The 5,744-nt window shown below is 51.4% G+C and overlaps 1 long non-coding RNA gene across 1 annotated transcript in view; it reads left to right on the top strand.

Annotated features, from left to right (window-relative positions):
- Positions 1 to 4,450, top strand: part of LOC117284174 — a 5,246-nt gene extending 796 nt beyond the window's left edge. The window contains exons 2-3 of the long non-coding RNA XR_004515274.1: positions 3,979 to 4,095; positions 4,375 to 4,450. This is a non-coding gene — a long non-coding RNA (uncharacterized LOC117284174). The remainder of the gene's footprint in view (positions 1 to 3,978; positions 4,096 to 4,374) is intronic.
- The last annotated feature ends 1,294 nt before the right edge of the window (positions 4,451 to 5,744 follow it).

Below are 5,744 nucleotides of genomic sequence, written 5' to 3'. Positions count from 1 at the left end.
TATACCTTATTCCAAATCACAGTATCACAACCATTAAGTAAAAAGCTGGAAGCTGCTGTCTTTTGTAGTAAAACCACAAGAAGGGCAGGAGCAGAGCATGGCTTAGGGTGCCTGGAGCCAGGATTCCAACATTGTTGGCATTCTCTCTGTTTTTCTCTCCATCCATTTTCTCAGACCAGCTTACTTCATGGAGCAGGAGACAAAATTGCCTATAAACTCTGCACCCACATTCTCACACCTCCTTAGCCACAGCAGAAAGCCATTTATTTCCCTTTTCCAGCTCCACGACAAAAGTCCTGTGGTGATGACTGATTGGCTTGGCTCAAGTCACCTGACCAAGATTAGGACCCATCACTGCACCAGAGGCTCAAAGGGCTCTTATTGGCGCAGCTTAGTTCTCTTGTGATGCCCTGTATAGTCAGGGAGGAAGTGGGGTAGAAAAGATTATGGACCCCAGGAAAACTTGGGCAAAAGGCCACCAGAATGTGCTGTTACTACAATTCTCCAAGCACAGGACTGGGATGTGCGATTGTGTGTTGACCTCACTGCCTGGCATCCTTGAGTACCTATCCTCAGGTGTTAACAAAGCAGCTCCTGGCCTGGGGAGGAGCTTCCCACCCTGTAGATCTACCACAGTAGTCATTCAACCAGAAGCACCCCTTCCCCCCAGGACAGGTGACAATGTCTGCACGCATTTTCACTGTCACAGTGGTGGGGTGGGGGTGGGGGATGCCACTGGCACCTAGTGGGTGGAGACCAGGGATGCCACTAAACATCCTACTATCCACAGGACAACCCCAACACCCAAAAATCATCTGGCCCAAATTGTCAATAATGTCAAGGTGGGGGAAGCCAACTTTATAGGAAATATTGTAAAATAAGGATGTTAATTAATTTTATGTGTCAACTTTATCAGACCACAGGGTGTGCAGATGTTGGCCAAACATTACTTTGGGTGTGGCTGTATTTTTGGACAAGATTAACATGTGAATGGGTGGACTGAGAAGAGGAGATAGCCCTGCTGATGCCCATGGGCCTCCCCAGCAGCTGAAGTCCTTAAAAACCGAGCTAGGCAGGGAGCTCCTCTCTCTCTTGACAGCCGAGCTGGGCCACTGGTCTTTTCCTGCCCTCAGACTCAGACTGTGAGACCAACTGTTTCGGGGGCTGCAGCCTGCTGGCTCTTGGACTGAGCTTCTACTGTCCACCTGCTGGGTCTCAGCCTTCACACTTGGCCTGAAATTCCACCCTGGCTCTCCTGGCTTGCCGAGCGCATATTTTGTCTCAGACTTCATGATTGCACACATATCCTTTGGTCTCTGGAGAACCCTGACTAATACAATGCAGACTAAAGTTTGGGGGGAAGATGGAATCCTAGCACCTCCTCTTCAGCCACCTTCTCCCACGGGAAGCATTCTGTGGGTAGCGAAGGTGGCGGGAGTCTTTCCCAGATGACCCCTGCTCTGAGACACCGCCCGTCACCTCCTTCCCCTCTCAGGACATGAAATGGAGACCACCGAGAGGACAAAGGGAACCCTGAGTGCCACAAAGGCATGGAGAAGTGCCTGCTCCCAGGACACCTGTTCCAAATAGCGCAGGGAGCAGACGGGGCTGGGAGGGAAATTGCTGCAGAGATGAAAAGCAGCAGCTGGCGCTTTCAGAGGCACAGCGTCGGGAGGAGCAGACTGGTTAGTCATTCTTAGCAACCCACCCAAGCTTCATGGAGCATTGTGTTCTTTAGAGACAATGGGGTCTCCAGAAGAAGAAAACAATCAGGGACACACAGCTGTTTCACCCTCTCCTGTCCGCACCATCGCTTGCTTGGGGCATTTCCAGATTGTGAGAGGAAACCAAGCCCCTGCCTCAGTGCTGGGAACACTGCGAGCTCTGGACAGACCCAGAACAAAGCTCCAGCTTCCAGTTCCAGCAGCCGGTGGGAACCTCAGTTTCTCCCTCTGTGAAATGGGATCGTCATGGCCCCCACAGAGATGTGATGTGATGTGATGTTTGTTAGGCAGGATGGATCTGCGTATAAAGCACAGTGCAAGGCCCGTTTCATGGCAGGTTCTCAGCAGTCAATGAGTAGCTCCTGAGCTCACCACCCTGATGATGTGGTCAGAGGACAGCAGTTGGCCCAGGGAGATCAGGGAGTCTCGTTCCTCAGTGCACCCTGAATCATCCGGAGATAGTGGCCTGCCCCAGGTGTCTGATCAGGAGGTCCAGAGAAAGTGTCTTTCCAAGTCCCCTTCCTGTCTGAGTCGGTGCTGACACAGGGTACCCTAGACAGGTGGCTTAAAACTTTGGGGGCTGGCAGAGTCCACTTCTGGTGAGGGTCCTCTTCCCATACACAGATATCTTTTCATTACATCCTCACATGGCAGAAGAAGGGAGAATCATGTTGTTGGGGGCCGCTTTCCTAAGAACTCTATTCACAGGAGCTCCAGCCACATGATTTAAGCACCTTCTCAAAGGCACCCAGTGTAACATCATCACATTGGGGTTCAGCTCCAACGTGTCATTGGGGCGGGTGGGGGTGAGAGACACAACATTGGTTCCATAGCACAGCAACAGGCCGGCCGTGCTGATGCCACTAACCCAGCGGCCACACTTGGAGAACATGGTCCTCTCCAGTGTTCAGCTCCAGCTTCACGTTAGCCTCATCAGAGAACCCACCCCCCACCCTGACTCCCATCTGACTGACCTAGTTTCCAGTATGGCCTGGACAGCTTCCCTGTCACCCCCTCGTGCAGCTGGCCGGGCACTGCGGTTCCAGTGGGGTGATGAACGGTGCTCAACCAGTGCAGTTAGGAGACCAGGGGCCCTGCGTGCACAGCCATGCCACGTACCTTCCCAGAGAGGATCTAGTCCAGCATCCACGCTCAGCTGGACACCGTGCTCCTCTGGGTTGCTCCTCACAGCCCTGCCTCACTTTCTCCACTGTAGCCATTTCCGGCCACCATGCTGGGGTCTGGAAATCCCCCAACCAAAGCCTCACACACACCACCCACCCCTGTGACCAGGTGGGAGGTCCTGTACTGACTGCATCCTGGGTGCTAGATTCTCTTTGTGGGGGGTTGCACTACTGCTTCTGTGTCCCCCAACCCACAGGCCCAGACCCAACCTGGGACCACCTGTCTTCCCACCTCCCACGAACCCAGGACAGTGTCTCCCGGTTTGGCCCTCCCAGCACCTGCTCCTGCAGGCCCAGCTCACTGCTCCCACCTCCCACTGTTCTCTACACCGTTAAGAGTCTCGTGATGCTGCAGGCGTTCACTTAAAACACCAGCAAGAAGTAAAGAAGAGTTTGTAAAGCAGGGCAGAAAGGAACCTGCCCTGTCCCTTGATGTGCACAACACAGATTGTCGCCAGGCATGATACTGACCTTAAAAGAAGCCACAGCTCCTTAAAAGAAAAATGTTTCATGGCTGAAGTGCTTCCTTCCTCTTCAGAGCCATGCCAGGCTGAGGACGGTGTGAGATTGTCCTCCCCTCCAGGTTCCTTGCTCATACCCCAGTCCACTGCCTGCCCCACACCTTCAGTCTGGTTCCCTGCTGCTGCCCCCACTGCTTCTCCCCTGAGACCCAGGCCCTCAGGTGGCACAGCTGGGGCCCTTGGGAAGCAGGCACAGTCAGCTGCCAACTGTTCCCGGGGATAGAGGAGTGCACAGTGATTTCTCTATGTCTTTTGCTTTGTTCCTAACTTATTTCCAACTCTCACTCAGCAGGGCTTTTTTTCCCCCCACTGCCATGGACATCCCTGGCCAAGGCCATCTCCTTCTTCATTGATCAGGGCATCTGAGGCCACGCTGCTCAAGTACAGACCTCCCCAGAGGACCCAGGATTAACTTACGGTTTCTTCCCACTTATACTCTTATTAGACACAAGCTGTGTACTCTTCCTCCACCTTAAAGCTGTGCTATTGTTGTGGGAATCCAAGACACTGGAGAGACCCACAAACTGAAACAGTAGAACTTTATTTCAGGCTGAAGGAGAACACTGGCTCAACCGACTCCCGTCCAAAGGAAGAGTGGTGAACAAAGAGAAGTTCCAGCTTGTCTGCATTCTGATGAAGGGAGCAGTCTTTCTAGTGGTGTAGCAGGTGAGTTTACTGGAACAGGACAAGGGAAGACAGTTTTGTAACTTTGCCTTGAAAAAAGACGGAGTCTTATGAATCATAGAAGAGCAGAGTGTCATAAACTTCCTTTACGGGACATAGCTGTTGTCAATTTCATCTGTACCAGAACAAGGAATTACAGCTACAGGGTGGTGGGGGGAGACGGGGTGATGCCCAAGGCTGGGAAAGACTTGTTTTTCTTTAAGTCCTGCTTCACTACCTCGAGACTCTGACCTCTGAATTCACTGTGTCATTGTGTTAAAGGAGCAATGGGATGGACAAGGCACACTGGGTCTTCACTGCTCTGGCCAGCAAGTGGCACATGCATTTCTGCTCACAGCACCTTGGTCTGAATGCATTGTATCACCCCAGTCTGACACAATGGGAGGGACCTGAACTCTGGTGAGCGCAGACTGTTGCACCTGCCTTTCCCAGTTGGGTGGCTTGGGTACATTGCACCCTGCTTTCATGGTGCTGCCCTGGATTCCACAGTAAGATCAGTGGTAGGGGAATGCTATGGTTTGGTTGTGATTTGTCCTCCAAATTCCATGTTGGAAGTGTGGCCTTCAGTGTGGTGGTGTTGAGAGGTAACAAACCTTTAAGAAGATAGTTCACCAGGGGCCCTGCCCTTGCTAGGAATTAATGTAGTGCCATGGGACCCCACTTACTTCCCTAGAAAGTGAGTTGTTATTAGTGAGGGAACTGAGCCCCTCTGGCTCTCCACAGGGAATGTGACCCTTCTTTTACAAACTCCCACAGTGCTGCCATAACCATAATGACACAACGGCAAGGGAGCCTTCACGAGAGGTCAAACTCACACAGCTACTTATCTTGGACTTTCAGCCTCCAAAATGTAAGCTAATCAAACCTCTTTTCTTTCCTAGCCTTAGGTATTTTGTTACAGTAACTGAAAACAGACTAATACAGAAGTTGTGCTATCAATTTTCCACTTACCCCTCAGATCTCTAATTTGTCTGGGACCTGGAATCCACTGGATTCCTCTGCTCTCTGACCTCCACTGTGGTTTAGCCAGTGGAAAAGGACCCCTGGGAAGTCCCCACTGGAGCAAGAAGTTGGAGAGTGGGAAGAAGTCTCTGTTACACCCCACCCTCCCTGCCAAGCTTGGTTATCCAGTGGCTGCTTCCTCTCCCTATAGCTGCAGCAATGGTAAAGCAGCGTCCTTTCCTCAACTCTGACCGGAGCCCCACCTCTTCTCTTTGCCCCTCCCAGGTTCCTGCTGTGGCCAGTTCCAGCTAGTTTTATCACCCTTTGACCTAAGCTTCTGAAAATACTGTCTTCATTAACTTTCCTGTTTGCATTTAAATGAACCATCTTTCTACTTTGAAAGAATCATCCTGGCACGACTATTGCCCAGCCCTACCCCAAGAATAACCACTAACATCTGTGAGGTAGTGTTCAGAAACTGGCACCACTTGAATCTCCTTCTATTGATAAACTTCTCATGCTTACCTTTTGAGACAGGTCCTACCATCTTCTCCGGTTCTCAGATAAAGAAACCAAAAGACAGAGCAGCCAAGTAACTTACCTAAGACCATACAGCCATGTATGGTACCATTTGGATTTGAACCCAGGCAGTGCAACTCCAGAGCTCCTGTTCTTACCACCTACCCTAC

This window comes from Fukomys damarensis, unplaced genomic scaffold (assembly GCF_012274545.1).
Source record: "Fukomys damarensis isolate Sample0158 unplaced genomic scaffold, DMR_v1.0_HiC HiC_scaffold_35, whole genome shotgun sequence".
NCBI lineage: Eukaryota > Metazoa > Chordata > Mammalia > Rodentia > Bathyergidae > Fukomys > Fukomys damarensis.
Note: the sequence above shows the minus strand (reverse complement) of the source record. Positions and strands in the feature narration are given on the sequence as shown.